The sequence below is a fragment of the Taudactylus pleione genome, unplaced genomic scaffold, assembly GCF_031769625.1.
Source record: "Taudactylus pleione unplaced genomic scaffold, aTauple2 ptg000393l, whole genome shotgun sequence".
Lineage (NCBI taxonomy): Eukaryota > Metazoa > Chordata > Amphibia > Anura > Myobatrachidae > Taudactylus > Taudactylus pleione.
Genome location: NW_028284794.1, coordinates 13,615,001 through 13,630,779, shown reverse-complemented (window position 1 = coordinate 13,630,779; position 15,779 = coordinate 13,615,001).

Below are 15,779 nucleotides of genomic sequence, written 5' to 3'. Positions count from 1 at the left end.
ACAGCTACAGCAATATTGTCGCTATATTGAGTTGATCATCTTGTATGGACATGGTTTCATATGCTCACACATATCCACATGATTTTGGTTAAAGTTACCTGTGTATAATATTTTTCTCATTCATTCTTAATTGATCTTGTATTCAGATAGTTGTTCATTAAACAGTCCATTTACGCTTCATGTGTGTGCACACACATGTGCCTATGTTTACATGTGTGCATGTGTATGTATGTATATATGTACACATGTTTATATAGAATCTTTGGAGTTACAGATGTTAGTTTTTTAGGAATACGTTTTGGTCACTCAGTACTTCACACAGATAAACGTGGTTCCACGTGATCAGTCCATGTATGTAGTTAAGGGTCTTAATATTTCATGTAATACTGTGAACTATGGGGAATGGTCAACATTACATTATATACACCAAACTCGGATGGAATTATTATTTATTATTTTTTATTATTTTTTGAGAATTTGTATTTCATTAATAAGTTCTTTATTGAATTTGCTTTTATTTTCATTGCTTTTGTTATCTTTATTATTATTACTATTATTATTATTTTTATTTTTAGTTATTTTTACATTTTTATTATAAACATAATTTACAGATTTGACAATTCAAATAGAATGATTTGAATGATAATTGTCTTTGGTTACATCTTCATTTTTTCATGGAGAAATATGCAACAGTAGATATCAGCTATGTCAGTGGGCATTCATTTGTTTTAATTTTATTTATAATGATGCCAATATGATTGATAATGTATGATTAAGTCGAGTGTGTACTCTTACCATGTTGAGACACTAAAATTCTCTATTCAGATATTCAGACTGAAATAGCCAAGTTAGCAGGTGCTTTATTCCAAGAACAGCAAATGACCAGATTAAGAATAGTGATTGGCTCAATTATAAATATGTGTGTTCTTTGGAATTAGATCCAGTATAATAAGGGTGAATGGACTCAGCCATAGACACACCCCTCTGAGGAAATCCCATACGGGAAGAAACGCGTCAGAGAAACTTTATGCTACAGGAATCACCACCGGAGAATATTCCACCCAGCTTTGCCTCCACCAGCCTTTTTGGGCATATCCACCCATCATACCCATCCATTGCCACTTCTGTCAGTGTGGTCATATTTCCGTTTGTTCTTTTTGCAGCGCTGTTGGTTGTACATTTTCCTGATCTCTGCATTCAGTTTAGATTACTCCTGCCAATTATGTAAACATTACAAATTCACACTTTACGATGCGCTTTTTAAAAGAGATGCAATTTTCTATTACTTATTTATTTTATTATTATTTATTATATTTCCATCCACTGGAATACACATTTTATCATCTCTTGTCATTTTAACACTACTCCTCATAGAACACACATACACACATAATCAGGATAAGCTGTTCTATGATCGCCTGTTTTCTCCAAGCAAATACCAGCATTAATCCTGAATTTAGAAAAAGAAGTAATGTTAGCGCAAACTCTATTGATTGTAAAAGGAGACAAATGGACAGTGTATAGGAAGAATCACATATGAATAACCTATCACTAGGCAGATGTATATAAAACATATATTTAATGAAAATAATGATAAAATGTAATCAACATAATATATTGAAAAAAAAATTTATAAGTACATAAATCGGTCAAAATCATGAATAAATTAATGACTCGTATGATATAAGAACATATAAAAAGATTAGTCTGTTTAAACCATACAGACAAAATAAATGAAATAATGAGTGAATCAATATAAAGCAGCAGATAAAAATATAAGGATAAATAAATGAAATGGGTTAATGGGTCCCAATTCAGTAAATAAAGTTACTGAAGCACGTCACTTTATGATTTTGAAGTTTACCTATCCCGCAGGTTGGTGTAATTAAAGATCTATGTCTCACGCTATATTAGATGTGCTGTAATTTCTCCCCGGAGTGAAGTCAGCAGAATAGCTGGGCAACTGGATGCAGTAGTCCAAAAGAATTCTGTGATCCTATGGAAAATTTGTTAGCATTCCATGTCCCATGGATCAGCCAGAATATTGTGAACAGGTGGTATCTCCCAATGGTGATAGCCGCTCAACACCAGGCAGTTTGGTGCGTGGTACAGCAGGAGATCCTGTGGTCCTGTTTGTGGGTATAGCCCATGTCCAGCTGGATGATTGGGGGTGAGCGGAGCAGGATGGTATCCAGTGGGTAGTGTGCAAAGTCTAAAACCAAGGATTGGTAAGTGGGGCCGGCTAACGCGTTTCGCTGTGTTACACAGCTTCGTCAGAGGCTTAATAACTCCACCACATTAGTCTGGGTTTATATACCCTGTTTCATTAGTCTATATCTGGTTCTGCTGTTCAATTTTAAGTTAATTGGTATGGTCATGTTTTGTCAAGGTGACTGAATTGTATATACATATGCATGAGAAAATAATAATAATAATAATAATAATAATAATAATAAATAAATACATGCATCTGCCCCGTGAGATGTCTGGGGGACTATACATTTTAATAAATACATAAATTAAAGACAACAGGCATAAAATGAAATATAACACACTGCCATCTGGACTGTGCACACCGGAGGTTGAAAATCAACCTGGTCTATTGCTGGTTGCCTAGGTAAAGCTTAACCACTCGTGGTGGAGATCAAAGTCGAGCCCTGATAGGCTATGTTTTGACACGTGATGTATTACGTGTACTAGAGAGATAGGTTGCTAATCAATGCGTCTCTAGCAGTTGTTGTCACATGGGCGCAACTAGAATGAAAAATTTGGCGTTTAGTATGGGCTTGGAATCAGTCTATATAGATCAAAGTCTGAGTCAATGAGGTATGCTTTTCGTGACGGGAAATAAATCGTTATCTAAAAGGGTGTTGTGATGGCTGTGAGGGGGCTGGAGCTATATACATGCTACAGGCTTTAGAGGGGTATTCAATATGGGAGCAAAAAGTCCGTACTGGACTTTTCGCTCCACATCGGAGCTTTTCCTGGGATAAAGTATTGGGCGCGCGCCCGCTTTATCCCCGTATTCAATTAAAGAGCTACGAAAACGGAAGCCGGCGAAATAGGATCGGCGAAAAAAAATGGGATTTACCTGGAATAAATTGTAGAACCCCCCCTAAAGCTGTCCAGATATGGGGGGATCACTATGGGTACCCCTGTTTTAGCCTGCAAATGACAGTCGGGGTTTTAAATAGCCGCGGCAGGTTTTTTTTTCCTGACATTGAAGAAGTGATGCAAAAGAGCACTTAGGTTATTTTTTAATTTTTTAAAGTGGTCCCATCAAATTTGGGGTACATGAAAAAGGGTACTAGCATATTTTTATGTCCCTAAAGTGTTTTTTTTTTTTATTTTGCAAAAATGCACCTTCCCCTAATAATCTATTCTAGAAAACACCTGCCGCATACTTACAGAATAGCACTGAGCCTATTTCCCTATTTTAAACACTTTTTTTCCTTTTTTTTTTTTTTCATCCCAAATTTTTAAATACATTTTTTGGGGTGTCCCCATTTTTTTTTAAAAACTTTTTTTGACACAGTTATTTTTTAAATGTCATTCCCAGGGGTGCAGACTATTTTTTTTAAGCCTGCTCCCCTAAACCCCAATTCTGCATTTTTTTTCGCCACCTATTCAGTGGTGAAAAGCTATCCCCGTTTTTTTTCAAAGACTTTTCGAACCTGTGAATTTGAATATACGGGGATAATTGAAATCGGCGAAAATGACGTCATCGGCGATTATTTATCGCCGTTTCCGAAATTTTCGCTCCAAATTGAATACCCCTGTTAGAGTGTAAAAAGATGAAAAGATCAAAAGAGAAAACTGAGACGTTATAAATAAATAGATGATGAGACTATTCTGACCTGAACATAAATACAATGGAAAGCCAGGCCAAAAGGGGCACATATTCTATTCCTAATTAATCAGGTGTCAAGGGTAAGGTATATACATAGGGCCTGATTCAGAGCCACTCGTAAGCGGCAACTCGTTCGCTCTGAGCGATGTTTGGCCAACTGCGCATGCGTACGGATCGTTATACGCATGCGCGAACCAGTCAGTGCGGCCGAAATTCATGTGCTCGCAAAATAGCGAATGCCTGCTAATTTTAGTGACAGAATGAGGCGTATGTGGGTGGTAACAGGGGAAGGTGCTTGAAAACGGGGAGTGGAGATCCGATTGCAGGCGTGCTTAAAGGTCAAAACGGGCGTTTTATGGGTGTGCATATTTAAGACAGCAGCGTCATTGACCACGTCACTGGGTTTTTTTTAAGCCAGAACTGCTCGCAAAATTGTGGTAGCAAAAACCAACCACAAGAATAGCGAGCAGCTCATACCCTGTTCGATGTACTCGATTAATCTAATAAATAGCGGACATGACGTAGGATGCGAGCGGCCAGGGGGCGTAGTTTCCCAAAAAATGACCGCAAGTTTTGTACGCTCATTCAGACCTAGAGGCGTGAACAGACCGCAAACAGCGAACGGTTCATTTGAATAGCCACCCCTATTTTCTGGACGAGCGAGCGCAAATAGCGTCCGGCTCTGAATCAGGCCCATAGTGCAATATTCACACAGTCTTTTAGTTGAGTAACTCGCATATAAGATTGGATAAAAAGGTTTGTTTATTTATAGACAGCTAAACTGATGGCATGGCCTGCAATTTAGAGATATCCATAGAACGTGTGAAATTGCAGAATGCACCATCTAAATGTGACAGATATATACTATCGTTCTCTGGTAATTAAGGCAGACTAAAATGGCAAGATGAATTGATTCAAAAGGATAACACAAAAATGATTGGATAGGAATACTGGAGGAGTATATTATGGATGATCATGGACTAGTTCCAAAATTCATTTTGATTCCTTGTATTATTCTTCCTTAACATACTAGGTGAGTATATGAGTATGATGATAGGGGAAGAGGAAGGGAGGGGGGGGAAGGGGGACGGTGGGAGGGATGTGGGAAATGAAATGATGTGAAGAATGATGGTAGATTGACAAAGGTGCCATCTCTTAAAGGGATGGAGCTCATCCCCATAGGAAGCAAAGGAGGAAGAGGAGGTAGGGGGGAGTGACCAGAGTGGATGGCGGGGCCGCATAGCCTCTGGAATCCGCTGTGGTGGCACACCTGGTTCCTATCTGATGGAGTTTAACTCTACACAAAAACAGAGTTGCAGATGCACTATGCGATCATTACTGTTTACATTTAAATTTATTAAATAGAATTTCAGAGGTAGTTAGCATATCAATGGCCAATGATATGGGCCTTCCCACCAGCGTCAAGGTCACCTCACTGAGCAGGTCCCTAACACTCTGGAGTTCTCATCTGGGACACAAGGCACCCCAAAAGACAGAGTTTAACTCTACTGCCTCGTTCAAACCATCTGGGTATATGGTATTGAGGGCCTCATTCAAAGGCGGTCGGAGGATGCAAGCGGTCGCTCAGAAACTGGGCGGCCGCTTGCATCCTGACCGCCTGCCTCTGTTACGGTCATTAGGCTGTGGGTTTACACCCACAGCTCTAACGACCACTAGGGTGATGGTTGCGATGGTCAGAGACCATCGCGACCATCGGGGCTTACGACGAGACCCTAGGGTAGGGTCTCACTTGTCGTAAGCCCCGGAGAGCTTCTGGCTCTGTCAGAGCCGGAAGCTCTCCACTGACATCACTAGTGATGTCAGTGGGGCCTCCTCCAAACGATAGGCGTTCCCATCGGAACGCCTCCATTTGGGCTGCCACCCCCCCGCCCGCCTTCCAAACGGGGCGAGCTGTCAATCAACATCGACAGCTCGTCCCCTTTGGAAAGAGACCCGCTACGTCCGGCGCTATCGGTCGTAGCGGGTCTCACGCATGCGCACGAAGGAGCCGGCTCCCTTGTGCGCATGCGCACTTGACAAACATCGAGGCGGCCGTGCGGTCGTAGACCGTACGGCTGCCTCTGAATGAAGGCCTGAGTTTGTACATCCAGTATAGTTCTTGTTGACAGAGGTGTTGATATCTGTCCCCACCTCTGTTTGTAAGCTGGATGTGTTCAACCCATGTAATTTTTAGTGTTGATGAGTTGCTTTGGTGAGCCTCAAGAAAGTGCCTGGAAATACTATGGTTCATTACTTTATTATGGATGTTTCTTCTATGCTACAGAAACCTCTTTTTAAGGGGACGTGTGGTCCTACCCACATCAAAGCAGGGACAACTGCAAGAGAGTAGATATATCACATACTTTGTTTCACAATTAATAAATTGTTTAATCTCAAATTCTGTGTCTATATCTTTTACTTTGAAACACTTTTGCCCATTTTGTATATGGTTGCATGTAATACGTTGTGTTTTACCACATTTGTAAAAACCTTTTGGAGGTGATGGTAACCAAGATTTGACAGAAAGGCTCTTCGTTTTGTATGTTTTTATGTGGCTAGGGGCCAGAATATTTCTCAAGTTGGTGTTCTTTTTATAAATTATCATCGGTTCTGATGGTATAAATGGACATAATAGGGGGTCATTCTTGAGGACAGTATAATTTTTCTTAATTATATTTTTTATTTCACCTGAACGGTTGTTGAGATATAAACAATAAAGAGTCCTTCTCTAGGGATATAGGTTTTTCAGTTATATTATTTATATTTCTCTTTTCTTTAAAGATGAGATTGTTTTGATCTAATTTACTGGTCTCTTCTATAGCGTTTCTCAAAATGTGTTCTGGATATGATCTGTCTCTAAAATTATTCATTAGTTCCTCAGCTTGCCTATGGAATGACTCATGTGTTGAGCAATTCCTGCGGACTCTGCAGTTGGCCCTTGGGGATGTTGGTCTTCCAAGGTTTGTAATGGCCACTTTTGAAGTGCAGATAGTTATTCGCATCTGTTGGTTTTTGGAAATTAGAAGTTGTGAGTGAATTGTCAACTACTCTTAAGGTGACATCTAAAAAATGAATAGTTGAAGAGTCTGTATTACCTCTTGGGACACGTCTGTCTAACAAAATACAGGCACAACTCCACAATAACTTTATATATTCTTCACTTCTCAAATATTAAACATATAACCTCTAAATAACTTTTTCTTTTAACCTGAGCTGTGGGTGATCAGTCCACAGTCTAAAATTATTACAGTATCTCGAAACACTTAACTCTATTTTTAGCAATATTGCTTAAATGCAACAACACACACTATGTAAAATCATCTCTGAGTTCAACTTTAGCTACACCCACTGGTCACCCGTTTTCCTCTCACTCTCACATAACATCTCGGGGCACAGAAATATGCATAAATAATATACATATTTAGCTCGGATACTCACCAAGATATGGGAGATGGGATGCCCCAGCTGCTGGCCAGACAGCGGGTACAGCCACTTCTCTCCCCACTTGTTGAGGTAGTGAAGAAAACGACAGGTGTACTGTAGGTGTCGTAAAGGTACAGCAAAGTGCCTCCAATTGTCTAATCCTAAATATCACCTGGTGTTTCATTGTTGCATTAAGTAATAAACTCCAATCCAGTATACTTAAGAATTTGTTATTTGTTTAATTAAGTAATAAATAGATCTAGCCCTTAACTGGGAGTGTAGATCCCCCAAGGTTATAATGCAAGCATAACAACAATTGATTACATTACAGAGGTTTTATACCTTTCTATTAACTCTATTAAGTTAATACGCCCACTGACACCCACTGACATCATACTCCTAGAACATCCTACATTATTCCGCATTATGCAAGCATATGACATTTGGCATATTCAGATATAACATTCAGCAGTTAGACATAGTTTATTCTTATGGTCTCTCACTTTGCTTGGCAGTCAAAGAGAAGTATATTCCTTTAAGAGATGATCATTGTTTGGTATCTCTATATTTGGTTCGTAAATTTCACTTGCCCAGAATGCTACATAATTATACATAAATGGTCAAGCACTTGTACACTCTTTCAGATAAACACTTTCACAGGGAGTTGCCCTCAAAGTAATCTCAACTCATTTCTTCGTTTAAATGTGTACAAAGCAAAATGGCTGTGCAATGGCCATATTGAATTTCATGAACTGTATTCATTATAAAGCACATGTAAATATGGAATTATGTAAAGTATAATGTTTCTTGTAAATTACTGTAGGATTGTTCCCGTTTGGCTATTTGGAAAACAAGGAGCTGCAATCTAAATGCTGGTACGTACCGTGTGAATTAAAAGGAACACGGGTAGCAAAGACTGCTAACATAATATCAGAGCATAAACCAGAAGAGGATATGTTATCACACTGTAATAACCCTGACAGTGTTGTGGACTGTAACTATGTGCCCGGGGACTTGCCTGCCCTAGGTAAGATTCCAGCAAATACAGATCAAGTGGATGTCAGGAGACACCACTTGCAACCCCTTCTTCTACCCCAGGGAGAAGGCACTGCACAACCCATCCTGCAGCCCGCAGACCATGAGGCATTTGTGGAGAGAATCTTGGAGTCTTCAGCAGTTAAAACCCCAGAGTGGTGCCCCACCCTTATCCAGCCCGCTGGGCTAGTAGATGGGGTTACCAAGGAGGATGACAGCCCAGAAGAAGCTCCAGGTGAGATACTGACTTTTGAGGGGGGAGGGCCGGGACAGGACCAGCCTATCCTGGTGATTCCCCTGCATTCACCAACTGCATTGTTTCCAATAGAACGTTCATCCTGGGCTCCGGGCATTGAGGGGCCCACATGTTGCACTGAAAGTTGTGCACTCCCCAGTTGGTGTTTGGGCACTGCTGCGGAATTGCCTTCCCAATATTTGCCTGGCAGCAGTAAGCACACCCCCATACCACTGCAGTGGAACACTGCAGAGAAATATGTCTCTCTAGAAGCTATGTGGGGAAGGGGTCATTTTTCCATGGGGCCCACAAAGTTCTAGTTATGTCCCTGGTTCAGGGCATAATACAGACAGGGCCAGATTAAGGGGGGGGCGACAGGGGCGGTCGTCCCTGGGCCCCCACACTCGGGGGGCCCCCACTAGCAGCGGTGCAGCTGGTGGCTTCACCCGCCGCTAGTGTCCCCTCCGCTAGTGTAGTGTAGACTGCGCAGTGAGCGCAGTCCACACTACACAGTGACATACACACAGTCATCAGCGGCAGCTGTATGTATGTTAGAGCAGCCAATGAGAGTCAGAGAGACTCTCATTGGCTTCTTCGTTAACTGAGGGAGCCAGCTGGAGCTCACTCATGAGCTCCGCCTTCTGGCTCCTACCCCCGCAGCTGGTGATGATGGGAGAGACATCATGATGCTGATGTCTCTCCCATCTGTGCAACAGAAGAACCGGGAGTTGGGACACGGAGCCAGCGGTCGCATCAGGAGCGGGGATTCAGGTAAGTTTTTTTTTAGTTTTATTTTTTTTGTGTGTGTAAGGGGCACTGTGACTGCATAGGGGGGAAGCACTACAGGCGTCCATGTATAGGGGGGCCACTTCAAGGGGGCACTATATAGGGGGCCACTTCATGGGGGCACTGTATAGGGGGGCCACTTCATGTGGGCATTGTGTAGGGGGCCACTTCATGGGGTCACTGTATAGGGGGGGTGCTACTAGGGGCAATGCATAGGGGGACTACTACTGGGGGCACTGTATAGGGGGGACTACTACTGCGGACAATGCATAGGGGGACAACTACTGGGGGCACTGTATAGGGGGACCACTACTGTGGGCATTATATAAGGGGCACTGCATAGGGAAGACCAATACTGGGGGCACTGCATAAGGGACACTACTACAGGGGGCACTGCATAAGGTGGGACCACTACTGGGGGCATTATATAAGGGGCACTGCATAGGAAAGACCAATACTGGGGACACTACTACAGGGGGCACTACTACAGGGGGGACCATTACTGGGGACATTGCATAAGGGACACTTCTACAGTGGGCACTGCAAGAGGGGCATTAAGGTGAATAGAAAGAAAAAATAAATCCTAGGGTGACGAGAAACGGTGGTATATAGGGGCCCCCACAAGTTTGTTGCCCAGGCGCCCCCACAGACCTTAATCCGGCCCTGAATACAGATATCATTGCGGTGCAGTGAAAGGCTTCACAAACTCTATATGCACAATATAAGGTCTCAGTGCCCCCTCAACACCTAAAGGGACAGAGTAGCTAAAGTAGCTAAGCAGCCTTATGTCTGTGAGGTCGGCCCAGGCCTCCTTATGACCTTGTCTAATAGTGTGTCAATAAAGACACTAGTAAAGAGACCAGGTTCACATCGGGCTGCCTCCAGCAATGCCCCATCCCATTTATGTGCTGTTACCCACAACCAGGAGCACAGGCCACACCCCCACAGCAATGGTCATGCCTACCACATAACTAGTCACACCCCAGTAGCGCTGGTCACACCCCCTGCAGCGGTACACAATAAATAGGCCTTTCAAAAATTTCAGCTCGAGGCCCATGTGCACATTAATCTGGTACTGGTCAGTCATACCTAGTGCAGTGTATGGAATACATCAAACATATACAGAGCCAATGATCAAGTAAATGAAAATTATAGGCTAATGTAGCTAAGTCACTTCACTTTCTTTGAAACTTGGACAGTCTGCTCACCTAATTGACAGTCAGCTCGTCTACATAAATAGCCAGCTCACTAAAGCTATTTACCTCTTTTATGCTTAAACCTGACCTAAAGGCAAATCAAGAAAATGTATGCTAATCCCTAAATCATTTAGTTTATTTCAATTGAGTAAGCTCCACGATCTTGGGCCGTAAAAGGAAAGTGCACCACAGAAAGACTGGCCAGGGAAGCTCAAAAGGTTCAAACTGTGCGGTAGTATGTATATTATTGATGTAGTATAGGTGTGTTTTTATATTTGCAGAGTTATAATTGCCTCTTTTCTATCCTGAACTGAAAATCTTAAACACTTTATTTGTAACCTTATTATAATTTTGTTAGTCCCACCACTATTTAGCTGTGAGAGTTAGTGAAAGAAAGACATTTACATTATTGCATAGTAATTTGATTAAAGTAAATACCTGTTATTTCACAACCTCATGACTGATAATTAACTAAACTGGTATTTTGAGGGAATGAATTATGGCGTTGTAATATATACAAAAGTTTGGGGTCACCCAGACAATTTTGTGTTTTACATATAAACTGTCTTTTATTTATCAAATGAGTTACAAAATGAATAGAACATATAGTAAAGATATTGACAAGGTTAGAAATAATGATTTTTATTTGAATTAATAATTTTGTCCTTCAAACTTTGCTTTCGTCGAAGAATGCTCCTTGTGCAGCAATTACAGCATTGCAGACCTTTGGCATTCTAGCTGTTAATTTGTTGAGGTAATCTGCAGAAATTTCACCCCTCGTTTCCTGAAGCACCTCCCACAAGTCGGATTGGCTTGATGGGCACTTCTTGCGTACCATATGGTCAAGCTGCTCCCACAACAGCTCATTGGGGTTGAGATCTGGTGACTGCGCTGGCCACTCCATTACAGACAGAATACCAGCTGCCTGCTTCTTCCCTAAATAGTTCTTGCATAATTTGGAGGTGTGCTTTGGGTCATTGTCCTGTTGGAGGAGGAAATTGGCTCCAATCAAGCGCTGTCCACAGGGTATGGCATGGCGTTGCAAAATGGAGTGATAGCCTTCTTTATTTAAAATCCCCTTTACCTTGTACAAATCTCCCACTTTTACCAGCACCAAAGCAGCCCCAGACCATCACATTACCTCCACCATGCTTGACAGATAGTGTCAGGCACTCTACCAGCATCTTTTCACTTGTTCTGCGTCTCACAAATGTTCTTCTGTGTTATCCAAACACCTCAAACTTCGATTCGTCTGTCCATAACACTTTTTTCCAATCTTCCTCTGTCCAATGTCTGTGTTCTTTTGCCCATATTAATCTTTCCCTTTTATTGGCCAGTCTCAGATATGGCTTTTTCTTGGCCACTCAGCCTAGAAGGCCAACATCCCGTAGTCGCCTGTTCACTGTAGACATTGACACTGGCGTTTTGCGGGTACCATTTAATGAAGCTGCCAGTTGAGGACTTGTGAGGCGTCTATTTCTCAAACTAGAGACTCTAATGTACTTGTCTTCTTGCACATTTGTGCACCGGGGCCTCCCACTTCTCTTTCTACTCTGGTTAGAGCCTGTTTGTGCTTTTCTCTGAAGGGAGTAGTACACACTGTTGTAGGAAATGTTCAGTTTCTTGGCAATTTCTAGCATGGAATAGCCTTCATTTCTAAGGACAAGAATAGACTGTCGAGTTTCACATGAAAGTTCTCTTTTTCTGGCCATTTGGAGAGTATAATCAAACCCACAAATGTGATGCTCCAGATACTCAACTAGCTCAAAGGAAGGCCAGTTTTATAGCTTCTCTATCGAGCAAACCCGTTTTCAGCCATGCTATCATAATAGCACAAGGGTTTTCAAGGGTTTTCTAATTATCCATTAGTCTTCTAACGTGCTTAGCAAACACAATGTACAATTAGAACACTGGAGTGATGGTTGCTGGAACTGGGCCTCTATACACCTATGTAGATATTCCATTAAAAAACATATGTTTGCAGCTAGTATAGTCATGTACGACATTAACAATGTATAGAGTGTATTTCTGATTAATTTAATGTTATCTTCATTGAAAAAAACAGTGCTTTTCTTTCAAAAATAATTTTGAACGGTAGTGTATATGTGAATTGTATCAATATATTTTAGTGACTGAATATGTCACGGTGTATTATTTATTATTGCTGACCACTTGCATAAGAGATTATTGAAAGAGTTCCAGCTAAATAAAATAGACATTATTTTATTTATTGTGTCAATTATTGCGTTTGGGTTGGGACCACCTGCCTTTCTGCTGTGTAGGAAAAGAGACAAGAAGAAACTACAAAGCGGCCCACTCTGAAGTTAGGAAGAAAATAGAACAGAGTTTATCCTCTCCTCATCATTCCCAGCACAAAAACTGTGTGTAGTCGTAGCGCTAACTAAATTTTATTATATACTACTGATATTGTAGTCATGATTTCAGCCACTAGCCAGGCTGTATGGGGAAGTTTCTGAACAACTGGAAACCCCCCCCCAGTGTTTACCTATGATGTCGTGTGAAAGCTCCTTGTTATAATTTTGATAACATTGCCAGTGCTCTGCGGGACATGGCAGAAACTGCACATGATCCCTCACTGGAGAGTGAGCATCTTGATCTCGTGGAATTCTGTGTTATCAGTTTTCATATAATGTTTTATCTGTAAAAGTGTTCAGAACAAACAAAATTCCAAAGACGCTCATGAAAGTCCACATAAGGAGATGACATAGCATGGTTCTATATGAAATACATGAAGATCCTACAACAGATAGAAAGACAATTATTAAACAGATATACTTTATGGTGGCTGACACAGCTCTCAGGATGGATGCGCTCATGTGTTACAAATTAGCTTCCAACTAAAATGAAAATAACCTAAACACAATAATTGATTCTCCAGTTTCAGGGTGACTCATTGTGAATGGAATTTTAGAATTTGATTAACCTGAAACCTGCAGTGAATGAGCCGTGCTTACACAGATTATTGTACGATAGCAAGGGGCAAAGTATTATAGGATCATTTAGATAACCTGGCTATTATGTCTGTGGAGAAAGGCATTGCTTAAACGCTGGGTCCCTCAAAATGGATTAAAGTATTCAATTCATAGAAAGTCCGGGAACAGCGCACTGTAACATTATTTCTCAGGGCGTCAGCAGCAGAAAAAGCCGGCACTAAGCATGTAGCTTATGAAGGAGGTTTGGCACAGGCCAAAAGGAAGTTGGAATAAAAGAGTTTGAGACTTTCTATTGGTTAATGAGGTTACACCATACTTGCCGACAATATATTTCTACTCTCCGGGAGAAGCCCAGGGAGGAGAAGCAGGTGGGCGGAGTTGGGGGCCGGACTGTCCAGAATCGCGTAATTAAGCTCAGCCCTCTCATGGAAAGTCGATGTGACGGTGCATATTTTAATTAGGGGGTGGGGCTAAATGCTGCAATTATCATAGAATTGCGTCATTAGGCTCCGCCCCCAACGCTCGGACCCAACGATCACCGCTAATAGTCTCCCTATTCTGCCTACTTCACTAGGAAGTGGGCAGAATGTGGGAGAAGTGCCTACCCTTCAAGGGCCTCCCGTGAATTCCGGGAGGGTAGGAATGTATGGGTTACACCCAGGGGTGCCAAAGGAGTGGAGTGGGTACTAATTACTCAGGGTGTTGAGGGGACCAAATGTCTTCCTTTGCAGCACGCGGCTCCACTTTGCAGCTGTGCGAATAGTATTTTATATGCTTTTTTTGCAGAGGGGGTGTGGCCACGCCTCCCTGTATTGACCACACTCCAGGGATGTACTGGGGATGCTCAGCAGCCCTGGCAGCCCCCCTAATGCCCCTAACAGGTGCGTGGCCACGGTTCACAAAGGGCATGGCCACACCTCATGGGGGTGTGGCCTCACTGCACGTCCCCGTCTTTCAGTGTCCTGGCTGAGCAGAGCGCCGGGAGACGGAGCTGCTTGGCCGGGGTTTGCAGCCGGACCGGCCCATCTGGCCATCGGCCCTTCTGGCAAATGGGCAGTCCGGCCCTGCCACACTCTCTCAAAATAGCTGGGCCACATCCACATCTCGCAGATGTTTCACTGAAACAGATGAACTCTAGGAAATACTATATAACTGTTCTTCCAATATAGCTCAGTTAACCTTTAATATTTTTCTGGGGGTGCTCATTTTAAAATATGGAAGATTTATGTAATAGGATTAGTGATTTATTTGGAATATAAAATACATTGTCAAAAGCAATAATAAGCTTATGCCTATAGAACTTCCACTGTTTGGACAGTTTTTGTGCACAGATAGAATATTAACATTTAAGTAGCTTATATTTTACCACCACACATTCTATAGCAGGGGTTCCCAACCACGGTCCTCAAGGCACACTAACAGTCCAGATTTTAAGGATAGCCATAGTTGAGCACAGGTGACTTAATTAGTACCTTAGTTATTTTGATTTAACCATCTGTGCTTAAGCATGGATATCACTAAAACCAGGACTGTTAGTGTGCCTCGAGGACCGAGGTTGGGAATCACTGTTCTATTGGCAGGATGCATGACGAATCGCATTCCTCACATGCATGCTGGTATTAGCACGCCAGTATGCACTGTCGAAGCCGGATAATTGGCTGAGACAGAATCCGTTTAAAATTAAATCTGCACAACACCATTTTGCGAATGGCAACAAGATGCCATTTTGCGACTGGCCGCCCAGCGCCATTTTAGCGAATCTCACACATAAGTACATACGGCGATGCTATTATTTAGCATCGTGCAATTCCCACGCAATAGAAAGATTTTAAAAGTCCTCATTATATAAGTACAGACAGTTACATAGGGCTCTATTTACTACAATCCGCATATTGAATGCGGATTGTAGTGTGATATTACCGAGTGAATTCGCATTGCGAATTCAGGCAATATCACAGGGATTTACTATAAATCCCATGCAGGGACAGAGCTTGCGATAAAGCTCTGTCCCTGCGGATCCCATCCGCACTCTAGTCACGGTATTTTCGGAAAAAATACCGCAACTAAGAGCCCGCGCATGCGCCGACCGACCACCGCTACTACCCCCCCACCAACGCTAAGCCCCACCCCCCGGCGACCCCCCTCCCTTCATTACACTTACCTGCATCCTCCTGGCCTCCGGTGATCTTCTCCGGGCTTCCCGATCAGGTGATCTCCCATACTGCACTGGGGCCCGATCACCTGATGACCGGGCCCCAGTGTACTATGGAGACCAGCTGACCGGAGAGCAGCCATCACCG